The sequence below is a fragment of the Lagopus leucura genome, unplaced genomic scaffold (assembly GCF_019238085.1).
Source record: "Lagopus leucura isolate 7727_CA_CO unplaced genomic scaffold, USGS_WTPT01 Super-Scaffold_100049, whole genome shotgun sequence".
Classification (NCBI taxonomy): Eukaryota; Metazoa; Chordata; class Aves; order Galliformes; family Phasianidae; genus Lagopus; species Lagopus leucura.
Window position 1 is genome coordinate 872,531 of NW_024962295.1, and position 13,772 is coordinate 886,302.

The window sequence follows — 13,772 nt, forward strand, 5'->3', positions numbered from 1 at the left end:
TCCTTTAACTTCCCTTCCTATGGGAGGCGCTGTTCACCTGTTGTGCTGAAGAATGCTAATCAAGGGTTTTCTTTGCATCCCTCTACATGAGAATGAGTAAGTCAGCTCCTTGTAAAAAGAACACTTCAGATTAGCAGAGCATTATAAATTCAAGGCAGAATTTGACTGTGTTGGGTCACGGAACAAATGTAAATATTCCTTAATTACTTGGCCTGTTTCATGGCCTTGTGATCTAGGCATTGTTAAAGTTGTCTGTCTCCCTGAGGAGTCCAGGAGTCAATAGAGGAGGCATCATAATTTGTCTGGTTTTAATTCACTATTTCTTCCATTTCTGGTCTGGCAAGGGTTGTGTAATCAACCCAATTACTTGATTTAAAAGAATACTATGGAAAAAGAACAAATATCTGTGCTGGCAGTCTTTCTGGGTGCTTTCTGTCTTTGGATATTGAAACTAGTTATATATCTTTTTTCATAAGATATGTCATGCCAAGGTTTTTAGTTCTCAAAATTTTGTTGGCAACACAAACATGTTCACCATCTTTCTATTACGATGAAGAAGATCTGTGTTAAACAAGTTAATGAGAATAAGGTAATAATCAGGACAAGTGGTCTTTTAGTTCAGACACCAAGGTTGGAAAATCCCAGGTCATCCTGTACACCCATCCACCTCTCACCAGTATTTCCCACTAAAGTGTCCCTCAGTACAACATCTAAACACTGCTTGAACATCTCCAGGGATGGGGACTCCACCTTCCTAAGCAGCCTGTTCTGGCACCTGACTGCTCCTTTGGAGAAGTATTTCCTAATGTTCAACCTGAATCTTCAATGGTGCAACTTCAGGTCAGTCCCTCTAGTCCTATTCCCAGTTAATGTGGGAGAAGAGGCCAACTCTCACCTCACCACAACGTCCCTTCAGGTAGTTGTAGAGAGCAGCAAGGTCACCCCTGAGCCTCCTGCTCTCCAGTTGCCAAACCTCTTTGAAGGGGACAAATATCACAGTACAAAAATCAGGGAAGCCTAAGGAAATCACCAAGCAGCAGTGTGAAGATCACTACCTCTTTATCATCGTGTAGTACATCTTTCAACTGTGCTTATCAAAAGGATGTTTTCCTTTTGAATCTTTTTTTCATTCTGCACTTTCAAGAAAGTTTTAAAATGTGGGTTAATCAAAGATTGGCAATAAAACAGAGTAGTAACATTCTTCTCAGGTTGATAAACATGGTAGCTCTGTACCAAAGGCTTATGCTGGTTGTGACTCAATTTATGGGCAAAGCCAAGTGTATCCCTTCTGGTTTCTAACAACACTGCAGCTAATATTAACAGTATTCACTTTGGGAGAGCTAGTTAATTTCTAATGGTGGTGAATATTTGAAGTGACTTGAAGGTCTGTCCCTTTCTGGTATGTTAGGTAAATAACTGGTTCTACAAGGTACTCCTTAGTGGGAGTCAGAAACCTCCGTGGTCTAATTAACCTCCTAGAGAAAATCCTGAATTCTGCTTCTACTGATTCTGAGCACAAGTTCTGTGTGTTTTTTATTGCCTTTTGCATATATTGACTTGCAGACAGTCTTGGGTTTTCTGTAAAGCAAACTGTTGCAAGTGGTACAGAAAAAGCTGAGGTATTCAACCTGCTGCCCAAATTAGCAAAGCCCTGGGTTAGGGAGAATGCCATGCACTGAAAGGGATGGAATTGTGCTTAGTTACTGATGAGTAGGAGCAGAACCACTGAACGTAAAGAATATGCTTTAGGTTCTCATGTATTTGTATTTTGTGCACAGGAGGTACGGCTTCTGTAAGGGGGAGAACAGACTGCACAGTAGATAAGGGATGAGTTGTAGTTGTGCATAAACGTAACTCACATTGAGTCTTTCCTGGTTCTTGACTCAGATATTCTTAATTTTAAGTTCTAATATTGCAACATAAGTGTAATATTCTTAAACATTTTTCAGCAAACCTATTGGTATGTTTCTAAGTTTTAACACTTCCTGCTACTTCAAATTCAGTTTAATTTCCTACTTTCCTTTACTGTGTCTTGATCTCAGTGGTGACCTTGTTACGAGCATGTAAATGTCAAATCATAATCAAGTTCTCACCTCATATCACAAATGTGATGAAGCTCTTTTTAGAAAATCTCATTAAGAGTTCATCTTTTTATAATTACTGTACTGAAGTACTTGTGCATAGTAGGTATAACTTCATACCCTTGCCTTACATACCTCTCCTGTTGTGTATTTTTAACTTTCATGCATCCTAAACTCTTCTGTTCAAATTCTGTGATCTGAGCTGGATTTAAAACAGAAAAATTCTCACGTAGATTCTTCTTGCAGAAAGGCTGCCAAGGCAATGTATCAGTGTGGAGTCCTAATGCTGAGAGGTGCCCAAACAGCATGGCGTAGCAGCTCTTCTGCTACTTTTCCCCTTCCTCTTTCACTGATGTGGTGAGTTCTAGGCTTATGGGGAAAATGGGGATTTTGGCCAAATTTCTGTCTATTCTGATCGCTGTGCTCAGGGAATGCTGTTAGCTGGCTTGAAGCAAAGAGGTCACATTTTCCAATTACTTGCTGTAAACCAGGAATTGTGCGACTGGTTTGCATGTGGCTGGACTGCTTAGGGATTTGTCACAGCCTGGGAACTGTGCAGGCAGGATGGGACAATTGTATGTGCTGTAGCTAAGGCAGAACTAAAAACATCTCCTAAATGGGGAACAGAAACAACAGTTGCAGCCAAGATTTACAAATGCAGAGGCTGAAATATCCCTACAGATCGTTGAACTTCAAATGTGTATTGGATACTTCCTAAATATACTCAAATTGCTTGATTCTGTCAGTGGAGGTGTAAATACACACTGTTGGATATTAAGCTGTCTGGTTCCTACTGGGCACATGGGGTGTCCTCAGCTGTGAAAACTTAAGTGGTAGCTTTGAGAATTGGGTGTCCAAATACTTCCCTGCAATGAAGGAAACAGTAGGGTTACGTTTTGCTACAGGAGGAAGCATCTTTCAAAGAGCAATTGAAATTATAGGCAATTAATCATAAAAATGCCTGTTTAGATTAATTTGAGTTCTAAGGGAAGAGTATGTCTAAGGAGGGCAGAGTAAGGGAATGCTGAGGCCTCAGCAGGAGGATGGATGTGAAGATTCTTTAAGAAATCTGAGTGCAGATTTGTGGTAATACATCATGCTGGCGAGTCTAGATCAGTGGTCACCACAGAGCTGCAAACAATGGATTCTTTCATAAAAGGGGAAGAGGTCTTGTTTGAAGAACTGATTTTTCTGTTTTGAAGATGACAGCTGCAGAAGTGCTGCTGTTCCTCCGCTGTGGCACAGGCCTAGAAGCAGTGGTGTGTCAGCTGTTCTTACAACCCAAGGAAAACAGGCTCTGAGACAGGAAAGTGCAATAGCTATTTGTAGGTTGCTCAGAGGTGGAACCTTACTGTGTTTCCCTGCTCCTGACAGCCTCCACCCCAGGAAAGTATCTGCTGTGAAAGCATCTCCTGTCTCTGTTGCTTAGTTATTTTCTTCTGAGATACCCTGCTTCCTTAGTGAAGATTTCTATAACTTTCTAGTGCAAACATGAGCACTGGCATGCACAGAGCTTTAACTGCTTTGTGCCAGAGCAGGATCTTCTAGGTAAGAGCCTCTTAATTGGGTCTCTTTTTGATTGGATAATGTGAGCTAAATATTCTACTGCTTTTGTTTTTCTGCCTCTTAACTCTGTTGAAAATATGTGCTGCTTTAAGGAATGCAGATTTTTTCCTGGGTTTTTTTTTTTTTGTTTGTTTCCTCAGCTAAGAATGGACTGATGTCCAAACTTTGCAAGCGGAGTTGATGTATACCTTGTGACAAGTTTTGCCAGTTCATGTAATACCAATGTCTCCAAGTAAAAGCATGAGCTGTATTTCCTCTCTGGGGACTTGTCCATTATAGTTAGGAAACCTATGTTTGCTTAGGCTTAGAGAAAGCTGCAGGAAATACTGAGCTCCTTTTCTTGCTAATACTGGAAATGGAAAACAGTGGAGGGTGAGGTTAGAGGTTCAAACAAAGCTGAACTTGAATGCCACAATGAAAATGGTGCATAATTTCTACCAAGAGTGGTTGCCTGTAGAATGCTGAGGCTAACAGAAAGTGCCCATTTGAGGTTAGCATTTTGATGCTTCTCCTAATACGGCTTGACACACGAGGAAGAACAAAGCTGCGTGCATCCAATATTTATCAGGTTTATTTGTTCAAAATCCCATGGAATTCACTTTGCATCTGTAGGAAATATTGCTTAAAAATAGCTTAATTTGTACAAAAACTTTGTCCAAACTCAAAGAAGAAAATTATGTTAAATTTACCATGTATCTGATTTCTTCTGCAAGTGCTCGCTTCAGCTTTTGTATGCTGCTCTGAGCAGTTTTCCTTGTCAGGTGCAGCTTATGTCCAAATCCTTCAGTTCTTCCACACAAATGGCATTGAGTAGGCATGGGGCTGAGCTCAGTTTCTGTACCAACTGTACATATTTAGAGCTAACTAAAATACAGGATGGACAGTTTGAAAATGCCAATAACTGCAAGACTTGATACTGAAAACTGTCAAGTCTGGGGAATAGACTGAAAAGCCTAGCAGGTGAAACCAGGAGACCACAGGAGCAGGGACTCCACTTGCTCATGATTGGTGTTGTGTTGAGACTCAGGAGGGCTTAAGGAGGAAAAGTAAAGAACTGGGGGAAAATCTTCTTTTCCCCTTCCCTGCCAAGGGTTGCAATATGGGCAAACAGAGGTCTGCCAAGGGAAGCTACTCCTACAAGTCATGGAACTAGTGCTCCTCCCTTTCTTACCATCATGTCTGTCTGCAGGTTTTGTACCTATAGTTCTTAAAGTATCTCTTGCAGCACTATGATGCTACAGTGGCTGAAAGCATCCATGAGAAGCCCTTTCTCAAAGTGGGGAGGGATGTAAGCACCATATGGCAAATAGTGGTCTTACAGATTTATCTCAGTCCACCATGAGCTGTGGAGATCTATGCCAGAAACTCATGCAGAACACAAGCAATTGAGTCTTGCCAGGCAGTTCAGCTGAGAAGTCAGAGCAATGGTTCATTACTTTTTTTAATAAGATTAAAATGCATACAATAAAAGTACTATAAGCAGGTGAAAAGATTGTTCCAACCTTTGTGCCTTTGAGCAGAAATTTGTATTCTGTTTGTCTTTTCTTACAGTTTCTATCCAAACAGTTACAAAGTGTAAAGGAAGGCAGACTTTGTGTGTGCTTTCTTGTGTTATATTGCACCATCACCAAGGGAGACAGAAGGCAAATTGCATCTTCACCTGGTGTTCCTTGGCTTCTCTTTTTGTTAGAAGTAAGGATATAACTTTGTCTTAATGATGAATTTTTTTTTTTTTTTGGCCTTTAATTCTTGATTTTGATGTCTTGGAGTCAGCAGGGCTCATGTCATAAAGTAGATAGAAATTAAGATCCAATCTCATATGTACATGTATGACTAACTCTTGCTTAGGCACAGTTATTCCTCTGATAGTAAAAACAGCTACTGTAGTTTTTCTTTCATGTTATTAAAGTGGAGTTGGCTTTATGAAGATGTTTCAGGCCAAATTCAGTCCCTACTGCATTTACTTTGGAACTGGGGCATTTGAGCTACTGTGTGCTGTATGGCAAAGGGAAGCTATAAGCTGATTAAGAGTGCAGGAAATTGATGTTTTTGTTAAATTCTAAGCATAGAGATAAGGGCTTCCTGACGATATGCTGAGATGCGATTTCTTCCTTGGTGTTATCAAATTGTTGATGTAACTGCTCTTTCTGTACTGACCCGTGATGCAGTCCTGTTCAGTAAAACATTAAACTGTTCTCCAAATGTTCTGTAACATAGCTATTGTTACTGCTAAAAAGCCAACAGCAAGTCACAGACTGATAACCCCTTAACAGAGCTGTTTAATTATTCCCAGGCAAGAGAGATGGTGACTCTGGTAAGCCCCACACACAGCTTTTAGAGTGAATGGCCTTTATGGTCTAGCTGCAAGTTGCAGCACTAAGAGGTCTTGGACAAGTGCTTTTCCTTGAAGTTTCAGTTGATAGTATGTGAGTACAGGTATTCTATGGCAAATTTGCAATCAGATTAGTAGAGGGGAAACAGGAGGGAAGAGATGTGCACAGGGTTTCAGAGGTTGATGTCAAATGTTGCCTGCCATAGAGCCTCCTGCTCTGCTCTTTCATCTTGTCAGGAGACCTCTGAACCACCAGCTAGTAAGCATCATTATAATCTAAGCCAGAATGCTGTAGAACTTAACAGATGTTATTTGACAAATGCTGATATTTTTGACATTAAGAGAGTGAATATACAAACACAGCCATTGTATAAGGTGGTGAAGGAAAGGAAAACAGTATTGGGACCAAGGCAAAGTTTTTCTGAGGACGAAATAATGTTTTCTTCAATTGTAGAAAATATGTCTGTAGGGCTGTCAAGCAGAGTAAAACGAGGTGATAATTCTGTTCAGTTATTCATGAGCTATAGAAGCTGGAGAAGCTTTAGAAAGTAGAAGTGAGACTTAAGTTGTGCATAAGCCTTTCATTGGGATTATGACTTTTGCCTGGTTATACATAGATTTCTTCCCTCTGTGGAGAAGCTGCTGGCATTCTGGCACCATGTTCATGCTGCTTGATTGGCATAGTGTACACTGCTGTAGTTATTTCTGAGTCCCTTGCTGCTTTCAGAATCTGAAACTCCTTTTGTTTCTTTAAAATAATCAAGAATGCTTTTTGCTCTTCGATACCTGAGGCATCAAAGAGCACTGGAACACTTACAGTACCGAGTCGCGAATGAGATAGGAGTATACCTTTCTCTTATTTGTGGGGATTTACCTGTACATTAGGTATCACAAGTTTCTGATTGGAAGATGTCAAGCTTTGGAAATGTCAGTGATTGTTTACATGAGCAGGGGGGGTTTGGTTGTTATGGATGGGTTGGATTTACATAAAGGCTGTAGGCAAAGCATTCAGTGGCTCCTGTAATTGCCACATGGATACAAAAAGTCATTTTCTAATGTTGCTGCTTATATCCACATGAGAATAATCTATCCAAGGTAGTCCATTAAAGCCTCCGAGTCTCAGATTTCAAGCGTGAGAATGTGTGTAGAGCTGCATGCTTTCTCAGCCTGCTCCTGACTAATGTTGAAGATAAAGGTGCTGAATGGGCCTTTTGGTTCGAGTTCATGCAGCAGAACTCTCTGGCTGTTGCAGCTGGATAGCCTGATTTCTGCTTATTTTCAGCTCTGGCATGTGGTGCTGTAGAAACAACAGTGATCAAACATCTTGGAAATTTAACTTTGAGAAATATATGCTTGCTTTAAAAAAAAATAAAATACACCACACAACAAATTCATCCCACCCCCACAGAAGGACTCAAGAGCAGTGCCACCTCATGACAGTTACTGTTATAGAGCAGATAACCTCTGATTTATGATCTACCATGGTCAGAGCATCCATTTTATTCAGCTCTGGTATCCTTATCAAAGCTGATGTACTGCAGTGGAAACTTGAGTCCCTTCTCAAGAGTTGCCTTGGAGCCAAAGATACATCACTTACTACCAGGCTGTTTTATAAAAGGATATTTAAGGTTCATGAATTTTCTCATTTAAATTCTCAAGTGTTAAACCAAACCCCAGCCATGGGAGGCATGTGGCACCCATTTTGCTGAGTGGTGCATCCGTATAGACGTGACAGTGCAAGGCTTTAATTCCTGGCACACTTCTTTCTCCTCTGTAACATATTCTCCGATGAGGGAAATGAATTGGTATATGTGATTTAGATGATGATTTTTCCTACTGAAAGTAGTGGTTTCTTAATCTCTATAGAAGGATAAGGGTTTAAGTATTTCCTCCTTTTTCTTTTCTGGAGGAATGTTGCACATTCCTGATTTGTAGCTCCCTGGGTCCTATTTTATGGTTAAATAAGTAGCAGTAGGTTTTCTCCTAGGACACCTAGCTTTTCTCTACTCAAGCATGAAGGGAATGCTTTATTCTCTGCCTAAGTTGAGTATTGTATGCAACTGTTACTAAGTAAACCGTTTCTTCTGAACGAGGGCTCAGCACAGCTCCATACTATGTAGTACACACCAGTTGTGAAAACTTCAAGAAGTTAGGTGTTCATTACACAAGTTTAGGGTGAGAGTATTTTTTTTTTTTTTTAACCATCCTTTGGCCAACTGGCAGTAATACATGTGCTTGTTAATTACATCTATTCTTCCACTGGACTTCAAAGAAGCAGCACTGAAACTGGAGAAGACAGACTCTTTGGCAAGGTCTGTTGGGGTAAGACGAGGGGAAACGGTTTCAAACTAAAAGAGGTGAGGTTTAATTAAACATGTTTCTTCTGTCATTGCGAATTATAGGCCAGGAAGAGAAAGCTTTTCCACTTTGTATTTTTTTTTTTTGTCTATTCTTAATATTTTTGAGAGGAAACAGGCTTTCATATTTCCAACTTGCTTGCTGGCTGTATTAAATCAGCTTATTTTTTTTTATCTGGGTCTCTGATTAGTATCTACTATCTCCAAACTCAGTGCATTTTGGATGTCTGGGATCTACAATTTGGTCTGGGGATGCTCTTGAAGCTTGTGCCCTTGCTCTCCTACAGAAGCAGAACAGCTGGCTTCTTCAAAGAGGCTCCACCTCTTACTGATGCTACAACCAACAAGCAGAAAAGCAGATTTTCTGTGAGTTTAAATGATTTTTCTTTGAGCAAAGGACTGCTCAAGCTCCAGCAAGGTAAGTTGGCAGAACAAACCTGTAAGCCCTTGGTTTCAAAGTGATTAATTGAAGAAGGCACATGGGGAAAATGTTGTTATGATGCCTTCCTGGAAGGAAGGATCTTCTGATAGTTGCCAGCTGGTCTTCAAGCATGGGATCCAAGACTGCAGGTGTGGACTGTGTGGCTGAGTGAGCCCTTGTGTTCCTGGGTATGTCGAGTACTGCAGGACACCTATAAAGCCACAGCTGATTGTCTAGCTGTGTTCTGCCACAGACCTGAGACTTTCATTTTGGTGGTTAAGCTTTCACCTTCTGAAAAGATAAGGCACTTCCTTGCTATGCAGAATGAGCTGAACGTTAATGTTTATATTCTGGGTAGCAATGGGTCACTGACCTGCTGCTACTGTCTGGAAATGTCTCCTCCAGTCAGTGTCACAAAAAGTGCTCTTACTGAAGTGTAATAAACAGAGCAGATGAAAATGACAAAAGTGAGAGCTGTATTGCCTTCTTCCACCATCTGATCCTACACTAGTGTTTTACATCAACAAAATGGTTTGTTGAGGAAGTGTTTTGTTGGTGACCAACAGCCTAGGGGCTCTGAACTGACAGAAGAGATCTCCCTGTGCTTAAGAAATGCAAATTTGCTTCAACTAGGCTTTATACAGCCCTCTTTCTAATCCAGGTTCTGTGGTATCTGGGAGCAAGCTACTTCCACAGAAGCTGTGGGTAGTTTTAAAAGACTGAACTTGAGTGCTTGCTGCAGCGTATACTTCAGCGAGCAGCTGATCTGTATCCACAAGACTTATGTATGTTATCACAAGAAAAACTATAGTAACTCCCTATTTTTTCCCTCTTCCTTCCTAGGAGATTCTGGTTGTTAATGACAAGCCTTTACAGTCTGCCCCTCACCTCTGTCAAGTCTGGTTCCTTCAATTTCTTGCTTGTTCCCCTTTGATTTTTCCACCTCTGCTTTGAGTGCATCTACTCTGCTGCTGGAGAGTCTGCTTTGATTACAGATAGCTATCCTAATGTCTTACATACCTGATCCACAGACTACTCATGAAAATGACTTTGCTACATATGCATGTTTTATAGTAAATGAGTGTTATGCAACTGTATGTGCTATGTGAAACTATAATGTACGAGAAACCATCTGGTCTGAATTTCAGTGTGTGGAAACAGAAAATGAGTCTTAAAACTCCACAGTGAGGATGCTGATTACACCTGTGTAGAGAAGGTTGACAAGCCTGGATGTCACAAAAGAGTAACATGGATGGCAGGAGTCCTGGATTTGTAAGACTTAAATCACCATGTGTTCCTATCTAAATATTACAAGAGTGTACCACACGGTCCTTTATAATAGCAAAATGCTCTTAAATAAGTGCTCCCTTGGTTTTTGTCTGTAGTAAATGTTGAAGTACTCCCTGTGACCACAACTAAGTCCCAGACAGGAAGCTGGTGACTGAAATGGCTGTAGATTTCATTCCCATCTCTCTGAAACACTGAGCAGTTTTTTTTCCTACCAAGAAGCTAACTGTACAGATCTCCCACTACTGTCCTGAAATATCAAACAAAGACAGCTTTGATATGCTCAGGAATAACTTCTTGAAACCCTCTACTTCTGCAGTTAGTACCTTGTTGATATCAGAACATTGCTTTTTCCACCTGTGTGACACTCAGGTCTGTTGGTGTAGATGTCCAGCTGTGTTTCTGTTCAGTTTGTGTGATTCCTTTTGTGTTGAACAGCTGTGAAATAACAGTAAACCACGGTAAGAACAATTAAGCAGTAATTTTCTATAGGCCTCTACCTTTTTTTGCCTTAGAAATAGCTGTAAGATTGCATCAAGTAAGAGTGGTTAACAGTGCATTGGTATTTTCTTCTTAAGGAATAAACAGCAGCCTATTTCATGTGATTGTACAAACGTACATGTACAAATCAATGTGAATCATGGAGTGTTTTGGATTAGAAGGGTCCTTAAACTCATCCCCAACCCCTGCTATATGCAGGTACACCTCCCACCAGCTCAGGATGTCCATGACCCCATCCAGCGTGGTCTTGAACATCTCTAGGGATGGGGACCCACACTTCTCTGGGCAGCAGTTTTAGGGCCCCACCATTCTCTGAGCTTAATCTCCTCTCTCTTAGTTTAAATCCAGCTTTCCTTTGTCCTATTGCTATCAGACCATGTAAGAAGTTGGTCCCTCCTCCTGTTTTATAACCATTGTCTTCCAGTTCTTACACAGGTCCTTTTCTCCATTCCCAGAGCCTAGTATCTGTTGTGTAGAGGCACACTGGGGTGAAGGAGATGACTCTGCTCTGCGTGTAGACAAGGGACCGGTCTCCCATGTCTCACATGTTATTTTGATCTCTCTCCTCATGGCTGGAAGCTAGCTAAACTTCTTTCTTGTGCAGGGTCTTAAGGCAGGGCTGTTGCTTAGCCTGTGTCATTATGCATTACCAAGTATCTCAGTATGAAAGAGCAACTTGCAGTGCTGCCATAGGATAAATACAGGAAGTAGTCTTGTGATCTTTCCAAGACACACATAGACTCCCTGCACCCTAAGCTCTGTGCCAAAGCCCCTTCAGAGTTCAGTAGCAGAAGTCCTGTTTTATGTCAGGCCCTGAACACTTGCAATGACGGAAGATCTGCTCTAAAGGTACTTCTTGCTACCACTGGTTTTGCATCAAGCACACTCTGTGTCAAAGAATGTGTTTAATTTTGAGGCAAGACTGAATCTTGCCTTCATCTTGCAGGTCTGAATTTTCTCTTGAGTGTAAATGGGAATCTTAATTTACTTTGAAAAGCCTGAGAGGCTTTTGGAATCTGTTTCTAGGTTGCTTGCTTGACTGCCTTTTAAATGTTGCTCGTGTGCTGAAGTTTTCAAGGGGTTAAAATTAATTGGCTGTGCAAAGCCCCAGATTTTCTTGTTATAGGATATTGCCCAATGTTAAATTAATTTGCATCAATTTGCCTTTAGGAAAGGGTCAGTCTGTAACCAGTAAACAAGCGCTGAATCAGTCAAACAACTTGTGCAGAAAGGCACGAGCCAAAAAATGTTATCTCAGATTTAAATGCATTAGTTTTGAGGGAAATGTGTGGGTTCAGTGGACGGCAACTGGAGTTTCTGGAAACATGCCTTTTTGAAAGGAAGCCTCATTTCCATATAAATATGGTTGGAACTCAGTGCCTACTGCTTACAGTTGTAATGTAGCTCACTGAATGAAGCAATTGTTTTTCACTGTAGATAGATAGAAAATAAAATATTTTGAGAAATAGAGCAGGCATGAAACCAGTTATGTCCTTGCCTTGCTAAACAGGGGAGGTTAAAATCGGTGTGCTAAACTGGTTTTGAGTTTTCTTGTAAAAGCAATGTAGGGAAATAACTGCTGAAGTGACACCTCACAGAAGATGAACCTTAAGCTTGTAAGCTCTCCAGGGCAAGGTGTCATGAGGTTAGTGTGATTAAGTCCCACCACAGACACAGGCTTTGAGGTTATATGAAAGTATGCAGAATGGATATATCCTATCTGTAAGTTTTGTCAGCTGAAGCGATAGGCAGAGGCTGCACATCACAAAATCGCCTGGGTTGCCAAGGAGCACAGTGCTCATCTCATTCCAACCCCCTGCTACGTGCAGGGTTGCCAACCAGCAGACCACGCTGCCCAGAGCCACATCCAGCCTGCCCTTGTGGGAGGCATCCACAACCTCTTTGGGCAACCTGTTCCAGTGCCTCACCACCCTCTGGGGGGAAAACTTCCTCTTAATATCCAACCTAAACCTCCCCTGTCTCAGTTTAACATCATTCCCCCTTGTCCTATCACTGTCTAACTTCATAAACGGTCAAACTCCTCCTGTTTATACACTCCCTTCAAATATTGGAAGGCTGCAATGAGGTCTCCCCAGAGCCTTCTCCTCTCTAAGCTAAGCAAATGTTGCTTTAATGTTGATCAGAGAAATATTTTGTTTCTGCTTCTCTGTCTCAACTGAAATTCAGCCCTTGGAGATGCCTAGAGAACTAAATACAGGGCGCTTCTCCTGTGATGGGTGTAATTGTTAGGGATCCATTACAGTTAGCGTTAGTCTGAAGGTGAAGTATGTATTATGCATGTGGGCAAGCCCTGTATGTATCTGCAGATTTTCAGCAGTAAAATATGGAAAAATATTTTCACTAGACAATATGAATTGTATTTAATGATTAAATCTCCATTTGTGATGGAATTCCCTCAGTTGTTACAAGTTTATCAATTTAATTTTGACTTAAAATTGTATGTAGAACAAGAACCATGTATGGTGCACATTATATAAGCAGAAAAGTAATTTGTCTGGGTTGCAGGTCTCATGTGGAAGCAATGAAAGCTAAAAGGAATTCAACTATCTAGTGATAAAAAGGAGTGTAGATTACCTGGGAAATACTCCAGAAAGTAGGTGTTCTGAAGGTGCAGATTTTGGATTGTGAGGCTTTTGTTAGAAAGTGGAAAGGAGCTTTATTACAAGAGATGGGAGCTTGTGTGATTGAGTGGGATGTGTTGTTTTTGTTGTCACTGAAGGACTTCCCCTACTGGGTGGATGGTCCCAAACCTTGTGCTAAAGAAATATCAGTCTGTAAAAGGCATGCAGTATCTGCATACTGTTGTAGCTCATGTTTGAGGAGGTTTTGTGGCATTTGTGCAGATGGAATACAATGTTACTGAAGGTTACAGTAGCAAGTAGAAATCGGAGTGGTTTGTCTCTTATTTTTTGCATGTTTGGTTGAACCACTGTAACCAGCTTTGAATTTAGATTAGTTTTCTATTAGTGCTAAAAAAACTATGGAATTGGTTAAATCTGAGCTGAAAGGGAATATGTGCAATGATGTCTCTAAAGAAGGCTGCTAGCTCTTAATGTGTGGAGGAACTTCAGTCAGTTAAAATATAGAAGATTTAGGAATTCAGGATGAACTCGACCTGTAGCTTCTCATTTGAGGTGCACACATACAAGTATTTAGTTTCATCTAGAAGTAAACTAAGAAAAGTCCTGGAGTGATTTTTTTCAGTG